Genomic DNA, 24,222 nt, shown 5'->3' on the forward strand with positions numbered 1-24,222 from the left:
GGATGCCAAAGGAAAGGAAGGATCCTGAGATGTCAGCATGTTACTATCAAGTGATATCAGAACTCTTACATAAAGAAAGAATATGATGTTAACTGCCCACATAGGTACAGAATATACCATCTTGCAAACTTTTGATATACTACAAAAGCTTTTGGGTTTGGTTTTTAATGAATTTTTGGAACTGAAGCCTCACATTCTTTTTCAAAGGAAACTCTGTAAGTAAGACTCTGGGTTTACCATGCCAGAAGAAAAGAGTGGAAACCAGAGCTGGCCAGCCCAGGATATTCACAGCATCTCAGCTCCAACAGCCCGCTTGAGGTCAAGGACCTTGAGGTCAGGACTCAGTGGCATATAGAAACTCTGTGCAGAAATGTTCTGCACTGGACCTTTAAGCAAAATACAATTCTGATGTGAGCAGGAAGAGAGTGACTTCTGTGAGTGCAGACGCTGGAAGAAAATATTCTCTTACTGGGAACGAACCCGGCCCCGTGGTGAGAGCGCCAAAGCCTAAGCATTAGACCACCTGTAGAGAAAAGGTTATTTAGCTAATCCAGGAGAAAGGTGAGTGTCAGATGAACCGTCTGAAAGCAGGAAAGGAAATGCCTCTGCGGCCTACAGCTGAGCCCGCTGCCTCTCCGCTTGCCTTTTGCTTTTGCCACTGCTAATGCAAATCTCCGGGGTAGGGGTGGTGGAGAGCAATCTGTTTCCGCCCGGTTTCAAACCGGGGACCTTTTCGCGTGTGATTGGACGTGATAACCACTACACTACGGAAACGGGACAACCTCTAGTACTTAACACTGTACCCATGAAATCCCCAATGCTGCCACCAGCATCCAGACCAGCAAATTTTAACCCTCAAACAGGAACCTTGAAGCCCCAAGCTCGCTCAGACGCGGAGACGGCGGTTTCCAAGGGCCCTGCTTTAGGGTTCCTCATCTCTCCTCAAGTGAGGACACTCGGGCTCCCACAGGCTGCATTCGGGGTCCCGCACCCAACGCAGAGTCCTCAGACCCTTAGCTCCGCACCCAAGCTCAGGGGTCGCCCCAGCCGATTGCCCTGCTCCCGGAAGCCGCAGCAGGCGGGGACGGTGGATGCGTCCGAGGCCAGAGACCCAAGGCCCAACAGTGTCGACGCTGCCCCTCCCGGCGCTGCGGGCCGGCGCCTCGGTGGCCCTTTTCACGGCGCTGGCGGTGGGCACTCTGGGGTCTCAGGAATGACCGACGCTTCCAATCCCCTGGGACCCGCCCTCCCCGCTGCTCCTTGGTACCAGACTCCTGTGCTCTTTCTCTGCATGCCGGCTCGCTGCTGCACTTTCCGGTGTCCTCCTGGCAAAAGGGAGTCTCTTTGGTGTTCTCTAAAATGCCACCTCACCGTCGCTGGATGGGCTCGAACCACCAACCTTTACAATTAACAGCCGAACGCGCTACGGAGACAACAGTACCGGCCTTTCCTGGACTCTTTGGAGTTGACACTTAATTCCTAGGATAAGACCCCTGCCCTCTACCCACCACAGATTCCAGCGCCCCCAGAGATACCCAGAGCCAGGGCTCCAATCCTGCGGGCCTGAACAGAAATAGATCCAAGGACAGCTGAACACACGTTGGGCTCCCATGATGGCTCTTCCCGCTTCCTCATCTACACCCAATGAATGAGAGTTTGCCCACCCTGGTAAAGGCCTCCGGGGCTATGCTTAGGTTTCCTGTGTCCACCAGGCGATTTCCACCAGAGTGGGCTTCCCTGGGGCTCAGACGGTAAGAATCCCCCTGCAATGCAGGACACCCGGTTGCAATCCCTGGTTTGGGACGATCTCCTGGAGGAGGGCAAGCTACACACTTCAGTATTCTTGCCTGGAGAATCCCCATCGACTGAGGAGCCTTGCGAGCTAAGTCCCTGGGTTGGCTGAGAGTGGGACAGGACTTAACGACTAAGCACATTGGTCACAGGGATGGTCGCCCTGTGTCTGCATACCCGGGACAGAGTCAGGCACTCACCGGGACTCTCTTGGACTTGGATGAATACATTGTCATTTTTTGCCCTTAGTCCCATGAAGAATGTTGATAATGGAACAGTTTTTGAAGTGAACAGTTCTTTTTTAAAAGCCTTTATCACAGTTTTTTGATTCTGCAGCACCCAGTGGGGTGGGCAATGGGAAAGGCCCCCGGAGCAGCGGGAGCTGGGTGGAGCTCCCGCAGCCCAGCCTGGGAAGGCTGCGTTCTGTGAGGTCTGCCTGGGAGCGGGAAAGGGTGAAAAATAAGCTGGGAAGGCTGGTTTGGGAGGAGGGCATTGAGACCTCCTAGGAGGCTTGGGCAGGAATCCTTAGAGCTGAACATTGCTTCAGTCCAGTAGCAGAGTAGGAGGGAAAGGGCTGGTGCAGGCAAGAATAAAGGAGGCCTAAAGAGACAGGAGGAAAGAGAAAATGAAAGAATTTGTGCTTCTACTCTTCCCCCCTCTCTCTCTTGCCTTCTCTCCTCTTCTTGGTCTTCTTCCCATCCCTACAGCTGAGAAATCTTGATATACCCATTTCTGAGAAGAGAGACCCAGCTCTCTGTGCTTCGGTGCACAAATTCTGCGTTGTAAAAATAGTTCTGTCCTTACGAGGCCTTAGACAAATAAAGAAAACTTCTTGTGCCTCCCTTCTTTCTGCTTTAAAATGGGAGTAATGATGAGTGACGTAGGGATGGCGGAGGGGCGCGAGGTTTCAAGATGGCGGTGGTTGGGTGGTTGACCGAAAGGCAGAGGTGAAGGCCCCTACGAAGTCAAACGGGCCGAGAATCGTCCCCTCCCCGCTTCTCACAGCTCCAGGAGCCCAGCAGAAGCGTGAGTTTTAGGTTTTATTTTTCAAACAAGCAGGTAAATCAAACAACTTGACAACATGGGGCGGAGATCCACATCATCCACCAAAAGTGGGAAATTTATGAACCCTACAGACCAAGCCAGAAAAGAAGCTCGGAAAAGAGAATTAAAGAAGAACAAAAAACAGCGCATGATGGTACGAGCTGCAGTTTTAAAGATGAAGGATCCCAAACAAATTATCCGGGACATGGAAAAACTGGATGAAATGGAGTTTAACCCAGTGCAGCAGCCACAGTTAAATGAAAAAGTGCTGAAAGACAAGCGTAAAAAGCTACGTGAAACATTTGAACGTATTCTACGACTCTATGAGAAAGAGAATCCAGATATTTACAAAGAATTGAGAAAGCTAGAAGTAGAATATGAACAGAAGAGGGCTCAACTTAGCCAATATTTTGATGCTGTCAAGAATGCCCAGCATGTGGAAGTAGAGAGTATTCCTCTGCCAGATATGCCGCATGCTCCTTCCAACATCTTGATCCAGGACATTCCACTTCCTGGGGCCCAGCCACCCTCCATCCTTAAGAAGACCTCAGCCTATGGACCTCCAACTCGGGCAGTTTCTATACTTCCTCTTCTTGGACATGGCGTTCCACGTTTGCCCCCTGGCAGGAAGCCTCCAGGTCCTCCCCCAGGCCCACCTCCTCCTCAAGTCTTACAAATGTATGGCCGCAAAGTGGGCTTTGCCCTAGATCTTCCCGCTCGTAGGCGAGATGAAGATATGTTATATAGTCCTGAACTTGCTCAGCGGGGTCATGACGATGATGTTTCTAGCACCAGTGAAGATGATGGCTATCCTGAAGACATGGACCAGGATAAGCATGACGACAGTACTGATGGCAGCGACAGTGACAGATCAGATGGCGAAAGTGAAGGGGATGAATTTGTGCATCGTGATGACACTGAGAGAGAAAACAATGAAGAAAAAAAATCAGGTCTGAGTGTACGGTTTGCAGATATGCCTGGAAAATCTAGGAAGAAGAAGAAGAAGAACATGAAGGAGCTGACTCCTCTCCAAGCCATGATGCTTCGAATGGCAGGTCAGGAAATCCCTGAGGAGGGACGAGAAGTCGAGGAATTCTCAGAGGACGATGATGAAGAGTCGGATGATTCCGAAGCAGAAAAGCAATCACAGAAACAGCATAAGGAGGAATCTCTCTCTGATGGCACGTCTGCAGCTTCCCAGCAGCAAGCCCCTCTACAGTCTGTTCCTCCATCTCAGATACAAGCACCCCCCATGCCAGGACCACCTCCGCTTGGACCGCCACCTGCTCCACCTTTACGGCCACCTGGACCACCTACAGGCCTTCCTCCTGGACCACCGCCAGGAGCTCCTCCATTCCTGAGACCACCTGGAATGCCAGGACTCCGAGGGCCTCTACCCCGACTTTTACCTCCAGGCCCACCACCAGGTCGACCCCCTGGCCCTCCCCCAGGTCCACCTCCAGGTCTGCCTCCTGGTCCTCCTCCTCGGGGACCCCCACCACGGCTACCTCCCCCTGCACCTCCAGGTATCCCTCCACCCCGTCCTGGCATGATGCGCCCACCTCTGGTGCCTCCACTTGGACCTGCCCCACCTGGGCTCTTCCCACCAGCTCCCTTGCCCAACCTGGGGGTTCTAAGTGCTCCCCCCAACTTGATCCAGCGACCCAAGGCGGATGACACAAGCGCAGCCACCATCGAGAAGAAAGCCACGGCAACCATCAGTGCCAAGCCACAGATCACTAATCCCAAGGCAGAGATCACGCGATTCGTGCCCACTGCACTGCGGGTGCGTCGAGAGAATAAAGGGGCTGCTGCTGCTCCCCAGAGAAAGTCGGAGGATGATTCTGCTGTGCCTCTTGCCAAAACAGCGCCCAAATCTGGCCCATCTGTTCCCGTGTCGGTGCAGACTAAGGACGATGTATATGAGGCTTTCATGAAAGAGATGGAAGGGTTGCTGTGACAGCTTTGGATGCCAGAACAGGCTTCTGTTCACATCAGTGGTTCATGGAGAAAGAGGCTTAGGTGGAAGAGCTGCTTTCACTGTCAGGGTATTTTTAATTTCAGTTCAAGGAATATCCTAAAGTTTAGCCTTGTTCAGAACTTACTGCATATAAAAGAGAGGGTATTTCATGCAAAATAAATTGGTTATTGAAGCAGTGCTGCTAATAACATCCATCCCCTTTCATACCATCATTTTCATCCGATTTCTTCCCCTACTCCAATTCCTTGGAAACTTGTGATCAAGGGGAACTTGGTTATTTGTTTTGGCTCTCTTATTGTGTGCTGTGGGCACTGGAGTAGAGATTTCTGGAAAAACCAGTTTATTTCACCCCCATCTTGCCTTTCATGTTTGAGTTATTTTTAATATTTTCTTGTAAATATTTTGTAATATTGTAGTGAAATGGATCACAATGTCATTTCCTAATACAAAGCGATATATGTGGGAAGAAAATGTACAATCCTTTGATTAAAATTCCCACTGATCTAAACTTTGAGTGTTCCATGGAATAAATAAATAAATGTTCTACACCAAGAAAAAAAAAAATGGGAGTAATGAAAGCATTTGTTGTCAGATGTGCCTGGGTTTAGAAACTACTGGATGGACAATGTTATCAGCTGTGAAAGCATAAATATTGTTCTCACTATTCTCAGAATCTTTTGACAAATGCTACCCTTATTTATTCCATCTTGAATTAACTTGCTATTTCTAGAAATTTCTGTAAACAGAATCAAGACAAAGGCTCCTGTGATTGCTCTTGCAGTTTGCTCCACGATTGCTCTTGAAGTTTGCTTCGATGCAGTGGACCACCCTTCATTGCCAGTTCTCTGCTTGCAGATCAGGACTGATGTGCAAGCTGGAGGAAATGGGAAGAACACACATCTCTACCCATCCCAGTTCTAACCTCACCTGATTCTGTCCTTGCCCCTTGTGAGAGCCCAGTTCTCCAGGTTTCCTGGCCATTCTGTGATCTCTCAACATGTTTGCTATGGATTTCTTTTCCTCCTACATGAGTCAGAGTCCATTTCAGGTCCTTGAACTCATAAACCTTGACTTTGTGTTATTCATTACCACTCAACAGCTTCATTTTCCAAAAAGAAGGGTCATCTTCTCAGCCTGGAGCTGTGAACTTCCTCCTCATAACAAGAGCCTCCCCTTTGCCTCCTTCCTCCTTGAGTCAACCTCTGTCCATTCTCTGGAAACAAATATGTCTCCAGGCAATGCTATCCATCTTTCTGACTCTGTTTTTTGGCTGGCAAAAACTGGTGCTATTTTTTGTGTTATGTGTACTGGCTTAAGGAAGAAACAGTTTTAGGATACAACGAAGAAGTAAAGATTATTACTCTGAGCCATGATAGGATTTATATCTATTATACATGCAAATATTTAATGTGGTGGTATTTTGGGTACATAAATACTGTCTATTCTGTAAGACAACTTGGATGTGCATCCTCTATGATTCAGCAGTCAGTGCTTTTGGGTACCTTGCTATTTCTATGCCTTTTTTTAAACTGCAATTTCTGGATTTGATATGATAAGAAATGGGAGAGAAACTGACTTGACCAACATGACCAAAGAGTCTGTGACTACCTAAGTATCAGAGTCCTGCCTCATGTCCTCCACAACATGTGGTTGATTTCAAGTCGTCTCAGGTGAGTTTGGGTCTTCCCTAGTGGCTCAGAGGTAAGAAATCTCCCTGCAATGCAAGAGATCCAGGTTAAATCCCTGGGTTGGGACGATCCCCTGGGAAAGGCAATGGCCACCCACTCCAGTATTCTTGCCTAGAAAATCTCTTGGACAGAGGTACCTGTTGTGCTACAGTCCATGGGGTCACAAGACGGAGCGAGGTTCACTTCACTTTTAGGTGAGGACAGCTGATTTGTCTGAGTGGTTGATGTAAATGGTTATTTTTACTTGTATTGTAAATCTAACAAATACACACTTGTTGTGAGGAAACCTTACCCCTCCCCATACCATAAATGTATGAAGAAAAGGAGAGTTCTCCTGCCTCCATTTTCACTCCACTGCTGGCACACTTCACATGTTACAGATAAGAGGTGATGGTGGTCGCTTTAGAGTGTAATCTGTAGTATGAGAAAACTAAGGGACCCGAGAAATTCCACCTCCTGCCCGGACAACCAGCTGCCCTCTGGGAGCAATGAGAAAAGGGTGAAGGCAAGGAAAAGGAAAATAACACTCTTATTTGTAGAAATTTTACCTCAAGATGGGACACTCTGCATAACCAAGGCAGAATATGTGGTTGATGATGGAGATCTAGGGGGCTCTTTGCTGGCACAAAACCCAAAGTGGATTTTACCTCATTTTCTGAGGTGAGAGTGAACTGAGACTATCAAAGGAGAGGAGCAGAAAACAAGCAAGAGGGATGAGCACCTATGCGGGTCAACTGTGTTCAAGTCTTGTCAGTCGGTAGAAAAACTGCCTTGGGAGTTGGAATGGGACATGTGGAGGCTGAAGAAGCAGATACCCTTCCCTAGTGGTGGAGAGAAGGTAGCTGCCAAAGAGGTTCCACGGTGTAATGGTGAGGACTCTGAATCCTGCAATCTGAGTTCACATCTCGTAGGACCTTTCTGTTTAATTAGAAAGGTTGTCCCTGTGAGTAAATGGTGGTGTGGAGGGGATGCGATGTCGCTTATCAGCCGGAATCCCAACAGCTTTCCGGTCGAGGGTTCCAGACCTGAATGGGAAGAAGTGTGTTTTAGTCAAGTTCTCTATTATTCTGATTTTTATTGACCCTGTCCCAGTTTATTATGATTTTATTCAGAGTTTCTCGCTCTCAAGTCTCCCCTGGACACAGAAAGCCTCTGTTCGGTTAAGATTCAAACCTTCACTCCTGGAAATCGCCTCCTTTGGTCCCAAGCTCAGCCCAAAAGAGGAGCGACAGTAGCAGATTCGGGCATCTGATGAGACCCCAGGTCCCTGACCCACAACCGCCCGGCCAGGCTGCTCCAGGGCCGAAGGGTAGAAGAGCCGCTGGGAGTCCGGAGCCGGGGGCTGGGTCCTGTTCCTCCTGCCGCGACTCTGCTCCACCAAGATTTCTCACGACGTGAGCAGATGGAAACACTTGTGTCCTCTACTGCTCGGGAGAAAAGTACGGATGAGGCCCGTGATGGACCTGAATAGCTAGTTAAAATGCTCCCTTCACGGTGCTGAGAAGAATCTCTCTGATACTTATAATTTGGAACTTTCAGCGGTTACAAGGAAAGGTGTGAGGCCGGCGAAAACATCCGAGGAAGGGCAAAGAGCAGGAGAGAACTGAGGATGAGCCAGAAGGGAGAAAGGGACTGGAAGGGAGAGGAGCAGGTGGGTACCATGGCGGGGTGGTCACTGGGTTGGGGCGACCACAGCGCCTCACTCTGGAGCAGCTCCCATGCTTTACTGAGGTGTCCAGGGACACGATTCACCCCAAATCACAAAGCTGCTGGCCTGGCATTAGTTCTGACAAAGTTCCCTTTGCGGGTTCCATGTGGAGTGGTGAGGTGGGCTATGTAGGTCTGCAGGTGGTGGCTACCTTGGAGATGACTAGCTGGCAGGGAACCACACACACCCCAATTTCACTTTTGCAGGCCGGTCTGCAGCGTTCGGCTTCAGAAAATCGGAGCGTCAATATTTGCTTAGAGATAGGGAGATATATAGCCAAACAGTCAGTGAAGGTGGTTATCTCTGGAAAAAAGCAACATGGGAAGGGATCAGGAGACTACTATTTGGGGGCATGTGTAACATTGTATTACATATACGATATTTTCAAAAGTTCATTGCTTGTATTTTGGATTTAAATTTGTATGTAGTCATATGTATCACTCTTTAAAAATTCTGGATCTTGTGTCATGTGTAGGGGAGTGTTTTCCACTGTAAAACCATGGTTTTTTTTTGTTGTTTCAAGTTCGGCATTCTTGAAGCAAGGAGTTGGACCATTATTGCTCTTTTGTTGAGCTGATCAGATGAGCTGATAAACTCACAGGTCCTCCCAGCCCTGGAGATTACTGCTGGTCAATTAGGATTGCTTTACCCTTCTCTTGCGGCCTGAGAAGCTCGGGCGGCAGTGTGGATTCAAATTGCCGGGAGCCGGTGAGGCGCAGGTGCGTGGTGCACCTGGATGCACGCAGTGACAAAGGTTGTCAGGCAGCCGGTGCCCTCCCGGCTGCTCTGGTTCTGAACCTGAGGGCAGAAACGTCCAGGGAAGAAGGGGCCAGTAGGAGAAGGGCAGCATCTCCTTTAACTCCTGTACATTTGGCATCCATCAATGGTCTTGAAGACACACAGTGAAATAGTGGGAATAGATTAGGGGAAAAGAAGAAATCCTCAGTGATTTCCCCATCTAAGCCACTCCGGAGGATGAAGTGGGTGTAGGCAGGGACCAGGCCGTCCTGGCGCTGGTGAAGGTGGGTGGAGTTCCCCTCAGCAGCTGGAGGCAAAGCCGACAACCTTGGCCAGGCGACCAGTGAGTAAGCAGGCCTTCTTCCTCCCCAGCTGGGTAGCACTTGAACTTGCAGCACTGGAACGTGTCCCCTAGGCTTTTGATGGGTTCCAAAGATACAAGAGACAGGTTTCTTTCTTTTTTTATAAATTTTTCTTCAACTTCATTGAGATATAATTAACACATAGCACTGTGTGAGTTTAGGGTGTGCAGCACGTTGATGGGATACAATTCTATATGACAAAATGATTCCCACCAGAGCATTATCTAGCACCTCCATCCCATGTCATAATTCTCATTTCTATTTTGTGATGAGAATATTTACGATCCAGTCTCTTGCATCTTTCAAGTACACATATGACAAAGTGCTTCGACAAAGTTTACACCCAGGTAACTGGACATCTTAAGATGTGATAAGAAATCCCTGGCAGTCTAGTGGTTAGAACTTGGTGTTTTCACATCTGTGGGCCAGGGCTTGTGGAACTAAGATCCCACAGTCTGTGTTCAGTCATGCACACTCAGTCATATCCAACTCTTTTGTGATGCCATGGACTGTAGCCCACCAATCTCCTCTCTTCGTGGGATTTTCCAGGCAAGAATACTGCAGTGGGTTGCCATTTCCTACTCCAACAGCAGATAGGTTTCTTCTTCATGCACTTATTAAAGTCGGTAGTGGCTGGTGGCTAGATGGCACAGCATGCTTTGTTTGCTGATATGGCAGGAAACCTTTATCATTCACATTCCTCCCCTCTCCCTTCTGATCTCATTTGTTTGGCTGAACCCATTGGATTCCATGGGCAAGAAAGACCTGGAAATGCTAATTGCCAGGGTCAGCCTCAAGCACACAGATCAGGGGGCAAAGGTAGACAGGAAACCAGGAAGGGCAGAGAACATTTAGCCCAAATGTAATGAGCCCAACATCTGGGGGGCCTCCTATTAGTCCTGGTGCCACCACTTACTTTCCGTTTGACCTTGGTTCAACTCCAATTTGCTAGGCCAATTTTGAAAGTGTCATATGAAAGAAATAATAAATACTTCATAAAACTTGTGTAGATTAAATGAGATAATCAAGTAACACAGCTGATAGAGCATGTGCCTAATATTAAATATGTTCCAGTAGGAAACAATCAAAGATAAGCTGGTACTTCAGTCTTTTGTAACATTTGAATACATTTTTTAAATATTTCAATAAATTTTGTCTTTATGAATGTAACATCCATTCACAAAATAAATTTATATTAAAGAATAAAAAATTTTAAATGGAATTTATATATCATATGCCCACAAAAGGGACTTGCTTATAGTAGCTTTGTTCATAATAGTCCCCAAATTGAAAACCACTCAAATGTCCATCATGAAGTGAATAGACATAATTGTGATATATTCACTCAAATTAATACTACTCTTCAATAAAATGAATGAAATTCCTGACACATGGCAACAATATGGATTAAAACATCACCCTGAATGATGAAAAGAATATATACTCTGTGGATGCACACATGCAAATTGCTAGATGAGGCAGACTAATCCCTAGTGAAAAGAACTAGATCATTGAAAACATGGAACAGGGAGTGGTAGGGGGATTGACTGCAAAGGGGCTCAAAAGGTTATTTTGGAATACTGGAGTTGTTTTTGAACAGAGTAGTGGTTCCATGGCTACGTTCAGTTGTCAAAAATCATCAAAGTTTAAATGGATAGATTGTATTATTTTAAAATTGATCCTTAAGAAATTTGATTTTTTAAAGTAATGAGAAGAATCATTCCAAATTTTAATAATTCAAGTATAATCATTATTATTATTAGCATTAGAGGATTCTTTTAGAAATATATATCTTAAGGTAAATAATTTGTCTGAAAGTTCAACAGTTTCTTCATTTTTGTGTTTTTTCATAAAATTTATGCACTATTAAATTGAAATACTTTAAAATAGGAATAGAACCTATAAGAGCTCAATCATATAAAAGCATATTTATATATTCTTCTCTCTGTTGATATCGGAGAAGGCAATGGCACCCCACTCCAGTACTCTTGCCTGGAAAATCCCATGGATGGAGGAGCCTGGTAGGCGACAGTCCATGGGGTCGCTAAGAGTCGGACACGACTGAGTGACTTCACTTTCACTTTTCACTTTCATGCATTGGAGAAGGAAATGGCAACCCACTCCCGTGTTCTTGCCTTGAGAATCCCAGGGACGGGGGAGCCTGGTGGGCTGCCATCTATGGGGTCGCACAGAGTCAGACACGATTGAAGCGACTTAGCAGCAGCAGCAGCAGCAGCATTTTGTGCATCATTTGAAGTTTTTAAAATACACATATATACTTTGGGGGCTTCCCAAATGATACTAATGGTAAGGAACCCACCTGCCAATGCAAGAGACACAAGAGTTGTGGGGTCTATCCCTGGTTCAGGAAGATTCCCTGGAGGAGGGCATAACTACCCACTCCACATTCTTGCCTGGAATCCTCTCATGGTCAGAGGAGCCTGGCAGGCTACAGTCATTGGGGTCCAAAAGAGTCAGACAGGATTGAAATGACTTGGAATGAACCCAGGCACTTTTTGCTGCAACTTAGAATAATTTAAAAATAGATTTGAAGGAAAACATGCAAAGATGATAACAGTAGTTCATTCCAGGAGGTGGGACTATGGATGACTGCTTATTTTCTTCTTTAGATATATTTAACATTTTTAATTAAAAAAATGAATGACCTGGAAGTGAAAGAACAGAAGAGCTATGGAAGAGCTATTGGAAAGGTGAGAGGAAAGGACAAAAGAGAGGAAAAACCTAGTTCTTGCAGAAGGTGTGTTTAAGTTGGGGATTCAAGGGGAGCAGCTCTTGGAATAACAAGGGTGTTTGGGAGGCAAGTGGCTCATGAAAATAATGCAGACAATTTTATTCATGTTACGTGACTCCTCCTTGGTGTTTTGTCAAAGAAATGTACAGGCTTAAATTTCTTGCCAAACATTTTTACCATTTGATTAACACCATATCATGTGGAGCCAGGTAGGCTTCCAGTTCAAAATGCTAGTTTCAGATCCCACTCACTGATTGAGTGAATAGACAAGTTACTTAACCTTCCATGTCTCAGATTTCTCATATGTGAAATGATGACATGATAGAAGCCTGTTGAAAGAATCAAGTGAGTACGCCCATGTAAAACTTGTAGACCATGCCTGGGCACATGGCACTTTGCATGGCATCATTGAATGTAAGCTCTTGCATTTTGGCACAACACTGCATAAAGTCTGGGTGTGGTTTTATTTAAGTTACTGAGACCTTACAGTGGCAGTTGAACTTTCAAGAGAGAGTGAAGGAATCCCTTCTGACCAGCGGTCACCTCCTGGGCTACTGGAATCTGCCAGTTTACTCGTTCATCTGATCAGCTCATCAAAAGGGGAACAGTAGTCCAATTCCTTGCTTCAAAAATTCCCCAATAAAAAAAAAATTAAGGTTTTACAGTGGAAAACCTTCTTACACATGACACAAGACCCAGAATTTTACATAAGATATATATTTATTTATGACTACATAAAAATTTAAAGTTAAAATATAACCAATGGACCTTACTATGTATATATGTGTGTATACACACACACACACATATGAATGATACCAAGTTACACATGCCCCGAAGAGTAGTCCACGGACCCCTTCTCACGTTCCCACCCCCACTCCGCCACCAACATAACCACTTTCACTGACTGCTTGGCTATTTATCTCCTTATCTGGAAATAAATATTGACATTGGCCCTCAGATTTTCCAGTTTCCCACTGAGACTCTGAAGACCAGCCTGCAGAGGGGAAAGTGAATTTGTGTGTTTCCTAGCCCACCAGTCATCTCCAAGGGAGCCCACAGGTCTTCATTCACCTGCAAACCCACACAGCCCACCTCGCCCTTCCTCATGGAACAGGCAAAGGAAAATGCCAGAACGAATGCCAGGCCAGCAGCTTTGCAATTTAGAGTTAACTGGATTCCCGGACACCTCAGTAAAATGTGGGCCGGCTCCAGAGTGAGGCGCTGCGATGCCCCAACCCAGCGACGGCTCCCCTGCGGTACCAGCCCGCTACTCTCCCTTCCAGTCCCTTTCTCTCTTCTGGCTCATTCTCTGTTCTCTCCTGCTCTTGTCCTTCCTCGGATGTTTTCGCCGGCCTCACACCTTTGTTTTCCCGAAGTTCAAAGACATGTAAAGCCTTTAACTGTGTGGATCACGACAAACTGATCTCTTTCCAGCTGCAGCCACACGGACCACATGCACTAAACCGCTGCCCAGAAGCATAAATGGTCGGATGAAGGGAGAGCAAACCCCAGTAGCCAACAGCTTCCTTCGGGGGCCCCTCGGCTCAAGCTTGGGGCGTCTCTTGGGCAGACTTGGAGCAATATGCGGCGGGAGCGCTCAGGTGACTTTCTGCCCTAGGAACATCTCGTCTTCCCGACGGGAACGAACAGGCTGAGTGGACTCCATCTCACCTGTTTTCTGGAGAAACGCTGTGCTGCGGAAACGCTGTTAGGCGGAAACTGCGTGCTGCAAAACACAGGTGGCTCTGCCTAGGTCCCTAACTATGCTTGCTTTCGGTGGGAGGGAAGAAGAAACTTTCCTCACATCTCTGTGGCACAATCGGTTAGCGCGCTCGCCTGTTAACCGAAAAGGCTGTTGGTTCGAGCCCACCCAGGGACTTGTCTCACTCTTAGAACATAAATGATGTACGATTGTTTCTACTCTGTGCATCCTCTCCCAAGCTCCACTACTACCCTACTCCACTGTGTCTTGTACACACACACAGGACTTACGACCAGATAGTCCCTGATCCTCAGAGAGGATCTCTGCAGGAAAACAGGTTGACTGGGAATCCTAGAATTCATGAAAGAGTAGGCGCATCATCACCATCTGGTAAACTCCTTTTACCAGTGAAATTTCCTCCATTGTTTGTAGTACTGTCTATTTAACTTTTTCCATGTATTTTCCTGAGAAATTTTGTTCTGTCCTTTTCCTCCGTTTTTCATTCACTGGATCATAGAAAAAGCAAGAGAATTCCAGAAAGACATCTATTTCTGTTTCATTGACTCCGCTAAAGCCTTTGTCTGGATCACAACAAAATATGGGAAATTCTTCAAGAGATGGAAATACCAGGCCATGTTACCTGCCTCCTGAAAAACCTGTACGCAGGTCAAGGAGAGATCAAACCAGTCAGTCCTAAAGGAAATCAACCCTGAATACTCACTGGAAGGACTGATGATGAAGCTGAAGTTCCAAGCCTCAATCCACGCGGCAGGCCTCCATTACGTGTTTAAAATATGAATCTAAAAGTTTGCGGTAAAGAGGAGTTGTTTCCGCCCGGTTTCGAACCGGGGACCTTTCGCGTGTTAGGCGAACGTGATAACCACTACACTACGGAAACCACACCGTCAACAATGCCTAGAGATATGTCCAGGAAATGCATGTTTGAACACACCTAACCTTCAAATTTTCAAAGGAAGAGGACTCTAGAAACACAGGCAATCCGTCAAGTAAGGATCTGCAGTTCCTGAAAGGGCCTGATTTAGGGCTCCACGCCTCTTCAGGAGCGAGGTCCCTGTGTGCCAGCTTTACGCCCAAGCACAGAGGTCGCCCCCGCTGAGTCCTCAGTTCTCAGGAGCCCCAGCAGCCAGGGGAGTTAGGTGAGTATCACCCAGGCGGTCTGACCTCCTGCAAGGCGTACGCAGCCTTTCCAGGCTGCAAATGCGCGCTTTAGAGTCCCTTTCATGGCGCCAGCGGGCAGCGAGCTCGATGCTTTAAATTCCACTGGTGAAACGAATGACACGCCCTCTCCTTTGACCTGCCCTCCCCTCTGCTCCGATGCGCCTGACCCGTGCGCTCTCTCACAGCCCTTTCACAGCACCTCTTCTACGGCGCCGTCTGACACTGGGCGGGGGTGGGGAGAGGGGTTCCTCAGGTTCCTGCCTCTGTGGCTGATTCTAGTCCTCTGGTTTAAGTCTAAGACTTGCATCACATTTTCACGTTTAGCAGGAAGCGCAGCAAAGGCTGAGGCTCAGATCGTTTGTTGAATTCGTTTGCCTACCAGGCCCCGCATAAAGCCGCGGAGGAGCCAGGCGCGGTCCACGCAGATCTGACCGTCTTCATCCCTTCCTCATCAAACTTGAGGTTCTTCTTGAAGGACAGCTTTGTTTTACATTTTACAATGTCTTAAACGTCTTTTGTTTGCCTTTTATAATTTTCCAGTTCAACATTTCATGGAGAGTGAATTTTAACAGAGAGGTAAAAGCGGTTTTCTCAGAAAGCAAGTGTCTTGAAGGGTTTTCCTGTTCACCTCACAGCAGGCAGAGTTTCTTTTCGCTGAAAGACTTTAATGCAATGTTGTCTGTCTGTCTTTCTCTGGTGTCCTTTAGAAGTAAAGCTTCTCAAGTTCAGACATGCATGTGCTGTTTTCTCCAGTAGGGGCTTTTCTCCTTTTCTTAGTGCGGCAGTCACTGCGTTTCCTTCCCGTCTGAGGTTCAGGGGCTCAAACCCTAGGAACGCGCACCCAGATTGAGCACCGGCCCCGGGGCCGCGGGGCTCCGGCTGGTTCCGCGTGGACTCCGAGTGCAGTCTGGAGGCCTGTGTCCCCAACGAGGCGGACTTGAAAATAGCTTTAGATCAGGGCGTTTCATGAGATTTCCCCTTGCTTTCCTCCCCTGCAGGTCCTAGTTTTCACCTCCCACGTCCAGCCAGAGGAGCGGGTTCGTCGTCTTTCTGTCGCTTCCGGCATGCTGCCGTCCCACTTGGACGGGACGAGGGTGCAGTGGTCCTCTCCCCGTCAGGGTGGATGCACAGCGGGCGCCCGAGGGACCACAGTTACCCAGCGACCTGCAGCACCAAAGGAAGGGGCGGGGATCCAGAGCCGGCGATTGGAGCGCTCTGAAGGGAGAGATCCATCCCCTGCCCCCGAAGACTTGCCCAAAGAGAGACGCAGCCCAAGACAAAGCACAACACCGGCTGCCTCACGTCTCCATCAGAGGTTCAGCCTCATCCAAGACCGGTCAAGGTAAGCGCCGCAGGTCGTAGGGGAAGACCTGCAAAACAAGGCTGGTGAGAGGTCAAGCTCTCTTCCAGAACCTATTTCCTTGTGAAGCAGGGGCCACTTGGTTCTCAGCCAGTGATGAGCGTGTCAGTCTACTCCCTGAGCTCTGTCCTGACTCCGGGGCCTCCTCTGATAATGGCAGGAGGACCAACTGCTTTTCCTCCGCGACCAGCTGAATTTGCAGAGCCTGACCCTCTAAGACCTTTGGGTCTTTGGCTCGAGCCCTGGTGTAGAGTTGAATTCGTTCCCTTTTGTTCTCTGACTCAAATCGGTTTGTCCCGCAAGTAGGCCAGGGTGATGGAAAGCTAAGTTTCTTCACAAGGGATGAACTTCTTGGTTTTCAGAGAGATAATAGGTGTCACCGGTAGAGAAGATGTAGGGCCCAGATGAAAAGTTGAGGGGATATCAGGAGATAAAAGTATCCTGCAGTCAGCCTTGTCCTGTGCCCTCCTTGGATGCAGACTGTGGCTTGTTCTGCAAGGTGACTCAGAGCAGAGAGAGGAGGAGGGCTGGTTGTAGGACCCATTGGGCTTTCAGGTGGTAAGGAACTCCTCCCAAGTTTCTTCAGTTCAGTTGCTCAGTCCTGTCAGAATCTTTGCAACCCCATGGACTGCAGCTCCCCAGGCTTCCCTGTCCATCACCAATTCCTGAGTTTGCTCAAACTCATGTCCATGGAATCAGTAATGCCATCAAAACATCTCTTCATCTGTCGCCCCCTTATCCTTCTGCTCTCAAGCTTTCTCAGCATCAGGGTCTTTTCCAGAGAATCAGCTCTTCACATCAGGTGGCCAAAGTATTGGAGCTTCAACTTCAGCATCAGTTCTTCCAATGAATATTCAGGACTGATTTCCTCTATGTTTGACTGCTTTGATCTCCTGGATGTCCAAGGGAATCTCAAGAGTCTTCTCCAACACCACAGTTAAAAGCATCAATTCTTTGGAGCTCAGTTTTCTTTATAGTCCAACTCTCACAATCCATACATTACTACTGGAAAAAGCATAGCTTTGGTTAGATGGACCTTTGTTGGCAAAGTAACATCTCTGCTTTTTAATATGCTATCTAGGTTGGTCATAGCTTTTCTTCCAAGGAGCAAGCATCTTTTAATTTCATGGCTGCAGTCACCATCTGCAGTAATTTTGGAGCCCAAGAAAATAAAGTCTATCACTGTTTCCATTGTTTCCCCATCTCTTCACCATGAAGTGATGGGACCAGATGCCATGATCTTAGTTTTTTGAATGTTGAGTATTAAGCCAGCTTCTCCACTCTCCTCTTTCACTTTCATCTAGAAGCTCTTAACTTCCTCTTCGCTTTCTGCCATAAAGATGGTGTCATCTGCATATATGAAGTTATTGATATTTCTTCCAGAAATCTTGATTCCAGCCTGTGCTTTATCTAGCCTGACATTTCACAAGATGTACTTTGCATAAAAGCTAAATAAGCAGGGTTACAATACACAGCCTTGACATACTCATTTTCCAATTTGGAACCAGTCCATTGTTTCATGTCATGTTCTAACTGTTGCTTCTTGACCTGCATACAGATTTCTCAGGAGGCAGGTCAGGTGGTGTGGTATTCCCATCTCTTGAAGAATTTTCCACAGTTTGTTGTGATCCACACAGTCAAAGGCTTTGACATCGTCAATAAAGCAGAAGTAGATGTTTTTCAGGAATTCTCTTCCTTTTTCTATGATCCAAATGATGTTGGCAATTTAATCTCTGGTTCCTCTGCCTTTTCTGAATCCAGCTTGAACATCTGGATGTTCTTGGTTCACATACTGTTGACATAACTTGGAGGATTTTGAGCATTACTTTGCTAAATATGAGATAAGTGCAATAGTTTAGTAGTTTGAACATTCTTTGGTATTGCCTTTCTTTTGGATTGGAAGAAAACTGACCTTGTCCAGTCCCGTGGCCACTGCTGAGTTTTCCAAATTCACTGGCATCTGAGTGCACCACTTTAACAGCATCATCTTTTAGGATTTGAAATAGCTCAGCTGGAATTCCATCATCTCCACTAGCTTTGTTTGTAGTGATGCTTCCCAAGGCCCACTTGACGTCGAACTCTAAAATGTCTGGCTCTAGGTGAGAGATCACACCGTTGTGGTTATCTGTGTCATGAAGATCTTTTTTGCCTGGTTCTTCTGTGTATTCTTGCCACCTCTTTTTAATATCTTCTGCTTCCATTAGGTCCATACCATTTCTTTGCATGAAATGTTCCCTTGGTATCTCTAATTTTCTTGAAGAGATCTCTAGTGTTTCCCATTCTATTGTTTTGCTGTATTTCTTTGCATTGATCACTGAAGAAGGCTTTCATATCTCTCCTTGCTATTCTTTGGAACTCTGCATTCAAATGGGTGTATCTTTCCTTTTCTCCTTTGCTTTTAGCTTCTCTTCTTTACTCGGCTACTGGTAAGGCCTCCTCAGGCAAACATTTTGCCTTTTTGCATTTCTTTTTCTGTCCCCCTGTTTCTTGGGCCAAGGAAAATGCAAGTGCACCTGCTGTCACACCTTTCACCCTGCTTTGTAATTCTTGAATGGGAATGTAAATCACAGGAATCGGGAAATTCTGTTTCTTGCTGGGACCTTTTGCATGTGAGGTGGACGTGATAACCACTACACTACAGAAACAAGGCCTGTGTTTTGCTTGAGGCTATGTCCATGTAAACCTCTGGTTCTGCCCTCATTCTCCTGGTCACCAGTCTTTCAAACTGAAGAATGAACCTGGAAACACCAGTGATATGTCAGAGGAGGAAACTGCAGCTCCCAAGAGCCCCTGCTCTAGGGCTCCTCCCTTCCTCCCGAAACCAGGACCCTTGGGCCCCCAGAGTCTGGCTTCCAGATCCCACACCTAGCACAGAGTCTCCAGTCCCACTTCTATGCCCCTGAGAGGTGGATGCCTCAGCTCCGGGAAGCCACAGGAGTGGGGAGAGAGAGGTTATCTTTATTTGAACCCAGAGGAAGCTGTCACCCAACAGTGTAGACCCTGCTCCTCCGGTGCTGTGGACGTGCACCCAGGTTGCCCTGTTCATCACGCAGGGAGTCAGTGGCCTCTGCTCTCAGAAATGACCGGAGCTTTGAATTCACTTGGGAGCCATACAATCTGCTCTCCTCACCCTCCACTCTTCTCCCAAGCTTGAAGTTCAGGCATGTCAGTGAATTGCTTCTGGTCAGTTATTTGTTCAATTAGCAAGGCCCAGATGCTTTAGGGAGCTTGATAGTTGAAAAGCAAACGTTGAGTGGTGCAAACCTTTGGGATTCTGTCTTCAAAAAAAAGGAGGGGGATGAGGAGGCCCCCAGCTGAGACCTGGGTTCCCAAATATCACTAAGCACCGCGGACTCAGGAAAATGGATTGCCTCAATGTATAACACTACCAGGGAAGGAGGCCCCAGGGCTCCAAGTAAAACTCTGGGTGTTTCCCCTTCCACCCCTGTGACAAGGGTGTTTTCCCATCTTACCTGATGCTCTGTTTGCTCAGACCAAACACTTCTCTTCAACACCAGTTTTTCATATCACACTGCTAACTTGTCAGAAAATCCTGTTTTTCTTTGATTAGTTGTGCATTTTGATGCACATAATCTTTTTCTTGGTCTGATTTCGTCCCTCAACTTTCCTCATAAGGGCGTGGAGATGGATTCAATTTGAGATCTAACTCCGCTAAAAGTTGAGGGTTTGAGACTTTTAACCTCCAGTGCATGGGCTGGGCCATGGTTGAGACTTCTCTTGGCCAAGCCGGTCAATATTGGCCTCTTTCCGGCCTGTCCTCCAGGGTCAGGGGCAGGGCCAGGGCACCACAAGTGGCCCCTGTCACCAAGTCTAGAGCCCCACACCTCGTGGGGAGCTGGTGGAGAAGCTCCGGATGGGGCCTAAATTCAAATTGCCCGGCACTGGCGAGGCGCAGGTGAGCGGTACACCGGGGTTCATGTGGCAACTTTTGGTTCTCAGGCAGCCGGTGCCCTCCTGGCCCCTCTGGTTCTGATCTTGTGGGCAGTAATGTCTGGACAAGAAAAAACAAGTAGGAGAAAGGCAGCATCTCCTTTAAGCCCTATCCAGACAGCATCCAACAATATTCTTTAAGAGACACAGTGAGAGGTAGGGATAGATTAGGGGAAAAGAAGAAATCCTCGGTGATTTCCTCATCTAAATGCCTCATGAAGACGAAGTGGGCATCTGCAGGGATCTGGTCCTCCTGGTGCTGGTGAAGGTCAGTGGAGCTCCCCTCAACAGCTGGAGCCAAAGCCGACAATCTTGGCCAGGCAGCCAGTGAGTAAGCAGGCCTTCCTCCTCCCCAGCTGGGTAGCGCTTGAACTTGCAGCACTGGAACGTGTCCCCCTTAGCTTTTGATGGTTCCAAAGATGTAACAGACAAGTTTCTTTCTTTTTTAACCTACTTTTCTCCAGCTTTATTGAGATATAATTGACATATAACACTGTGTGAGTTTAGGGTGTACAGCTTGTTGATTGGATACAGTTATATATGGCAAAATGATTCCCACCAGAGCATTAACTAGCACCCATCACATAATTCTCATTTCTTTTTTGTGATGAAAATATTTACGATCCAGTCTCTTGCATATTTCAAGTACACATATAATGAAGTGCTTCAACAAAGTTTACACCCAGGTAACTGACATCTTAAGATGTGACAAGAATTCCTTGGCAGTCTAGTGGTTAGAATTTGGAGCTTTCACAGTTGTGGGCCAGGATTTGTGGAACTAAGATCCCATAGTCTGTGTTCAGTCATGCATGCTCAGTCGTATCCAACTCTTGTGTGATGCCACGGACTGTAGCCCACAAGGCTCCTCTCTTCATGGGGTTTTCCAGGCAAGAATACTGCAGTGAGTTGCCATTTACCTCTCAAATAACAGATAGGTTTCTTTTTAACATACTTTTTAAGGTTGGTAGTGGCTGGTGGCTAGATCAGCCTTTATTTGCTGATATGACAGGTAACCTTTATCGTTCGCTTTCCTCCTCTCTCCCTTTTGATCTCATTTGTTTGGTTGCACCTATTGGATTCTGTGGGCAAGAAAGACCTGGAAATGCTGGTTGCCAGGGTCAGTCTCAATCACACAGATCAGGGGGCAAAGGTAGACAGGAAAGCAGGAAGGGCAGAGAACATTTAGCCCAAATGCAATGAGCCCAACATTGGGAGGGGGTTGCTCCTTTTAGTCCTGATACCACCACTTACCTTATGTTTTACCTTGGATCAACTCCAGTTTGCTAGGTCAATTTTGCAAGTGTCATGTGAAAGAAATAATAAGTACTTCATAAAGTTATTGTGTAGATTAAATGAGATAATCAGGTACTACAGCTGGCACAGCATGTGGCTAATATTAAGTATGTTCCAGTAGGAAACAATCAAAGATGAGCTGGTAGTTCATTCTTTTGTAACATTTGAGTAAATTTTTTAAACATTTCAATAATTTTTTTCTTTATGAATGTAACATCCATTTGCAAAATAAATTCATATTAAAGAATAAAAAATTTTACATGGAATTTATAAAATATATGCCCACAAAAGGGACTTGCTTATCGTAGCTTTGTTCATAATTGAAAACCATTATGAAATGGTTCCCAAATTGAAAACCATTCAAATGTCCATCATGAGGTTAATAGACATAATTGTGATATATTCATTCAAAGGAATGATACTCTTCAATAAAATGAAACAAATTTCTGATATATGGCAACAATATGGATTAAAGCATCATTCTGAATGATAAAAAGAATACATACTCTGTGGACCCACTTATGCGAATTACTAGATAATGCAAACTAATCCCTAGTGACAAGAGCTAGATCACTGAGTACCTGGGACAGGGAGTGGTAGGGGGATTGACTGCAAAGGAGCACAAGAGGATATTTTGGAATACTGGAGATGTTCTTGTACAGGGTAGTGGTTCCATGGGTACACTCACTTGTCAAAAGTCATCAAACTTGAAATGGATACATTGCATTATTTTAAAATTATATCTTAAGAAATTATATTTTTAAAAAGTTGCTGGAGTCCTGCTCCAGCTGCTCCAGGGGTTCTCTCTGGATGGACGGCATCGGTGAAAGGAAGAGAAGACACAGTGAGTCTCAGCGTCTCCTAGCTTTATTTTTTCCAAGGCAGCTTTTATATCTTTAGTTGTACATAGAGGAAAATGTAAAATGTAGAGTCATGCCAAATCAGCTCAACGGGTCAGCAGTTTTTGACCCTTATCGAAACCAGGATACCATTTGTATATTTTTAAAAAGTTTTATGTTGTTTACATCATCTTCTGGCCTGGAGGCCTGTTAACATCTTGTGACTCTTTACTGATAAGTGTTGATCATCCAGAACACTTTCTAAACGTATTCTTGTATCAGGCACAGAACGTACCAGAGCTACATTTTTTAAAGAATACAGGCACAGTAGATTATGACAAAGAAAGAATTCATCAACTCAAAGTTTCAAAGTAAAACCTGTTTTCTGTAATCTATCTTACGTCTTGAGCCTAACAGAAAAGAATGTGGTCCCATAAAGTCATGGTACAGCAAGCTGAAGCAATGTAGCACAAAAGTCAGTTCTTAGCAAAAATCACCAGCTAGATTAACAATTGTCTTATTATTTTTATATTAAGGCTAAACCTTTACTTTTATAAGTTTTTAACTATTATACTTCTATTATACAGGCTAAACACGTTAAGAGCAAAAACATAGCAAGTAAATATAGACTAAATAACACTTTCATAAAATATTATTTCTTATGTTTTCCAACATGCCTTCTCCCCCACGAAGGGTTCTGTGCCCATTGGGATTTTTGTGTGTTCAGGCTCTCAATGCTGTTTATTGCTAAGGAGCAGTCATGCACATTGGCTCCAAAGGCACAGGCACATTTATCAAACAAACTAATATGCTAGCAAGAGGAGTTTAGATTAAAATACTCTATATCCTGGATAATCTTATAGGATGCCACCGTTCGGGGGCCCGGTCGATAAAGTTTTAAATTGATCTGTTTGGGAAAAGATCAGGGAAGGCCTTCTGTCTGAATCACAGAAATTAGGGAGAGGTTTATTATAACAAACATCAAAAAGATAGATATCATCTTTAAGGTGAGCGCCGAGGCAGCTTTCCGACAATCCCTGAGGCCCGAATTGCCTTGCTGTCAGGTCTCCTCCTCATGACCCTGTCATGGGTGGGATCTCGTGAGCTGGCTCCCAGCAAAAAGTAATAAGAAAAATTATTCCAAATTTTAATTGCTTGATTAAATTATAATCATTGTTGTTACTGTTATTAGCATTAGAGTTCTTTTAGAAATGTATCTCTCTTAAGGTAAACAAGTTGAAAGTTCAACAGTTTCTTTACTTTTGTGTTTTTCCATTAAATTTATGCACTGTTAAATGGGAGTACTTTAAAATAGGAATAGAACCTAGAAGAGCTCAAATATAAAAGTTTATTTGTATATTTTCTTCTCTCTGTTGATATGCCTAAATGACTCCATCAACATTTACCTACATTAACAGAAGTTACTTTTCAATTTAAGATGTTTCAAAATTTTACATATTTGTATTTTCTGCATCATTTGAATTTTATAGAATAAACATATACACTTTAGGGGCTTCCCAGGTAATGCTAATGGTAAAGAACACACCTGCCAATGCAAAAGACACTAGAAATCTGGGATCGATCCCTGAGGCAACAAGATCCCCTGGAATATTTCACTCCAATATTCTTGCCTGGAGAATCCCAAGGACAGAGGAGCCTAGTGGACTACAGTCCATAGGGTCCAAAAGTGTCAGGACTGAGATGACCTAGCATGAACCCACGCACTTTTTGCTAAAACTTGGAAATTTAAAAATAGATTTGAAGGAATATATGTAAAGATGTTAACAGTAGTTCATTCAAGGAGGTGGGACTATGGATGACAAGTTATTTC

At 45.8% G+C, this 24,222-nt stretch overlaps 1 non-coding gene and 1 pseudogene across 2 annotated transcripts; one reads left to right on the forward strand and one right to left on the reverse strand.

Moving 5' to 3' along the window:
• The first annotated feature begins 2,654 nt into the window (after positions 1–2,654).
• Positions 2,655–5,380, forward strand: LOC145507735 (WW domain-binding protein 11 pseudogene; annotated as a pseudogene). Its single transcript, XR_014055059.1, has 2 exons — positions 2,655–2,817; positions 2,851–5,380. The product of XR_014055059.1 is annotated as a WW domain-binding protein 11 pseudogene (transcript).
• A 9,214-nt stretch (positions 5,381–14,594) lies between these two features.
• TRNAV-AAC (transfer RNA valine (anticodon AAC)) lies at positions 14,595–14,667 on the reverse strand. The gene has a single exon. It is a non-coding gene; the product is annotated as a tRNA-Val (tRNA).
• Between the last annotated feature and the right edge of the window lie 9,555 nt (positions 14,668–24,222).

This window comes from Giraffa tippelskirchi, chromosome 5 (genome assembly GCF_054371585.1).
Source record: "Giraffa tippelskirchi isolate mGirTip1 chromosome 5, T2T-mGirTip1v1.2.pri, whole genome shotgun sequence".
NCBI lineage: Eukaryota > Metazoa > Chordata > Mammalia > Artiodactyla > Giraffidae > Giraffa > Giraffa tippelskirchi.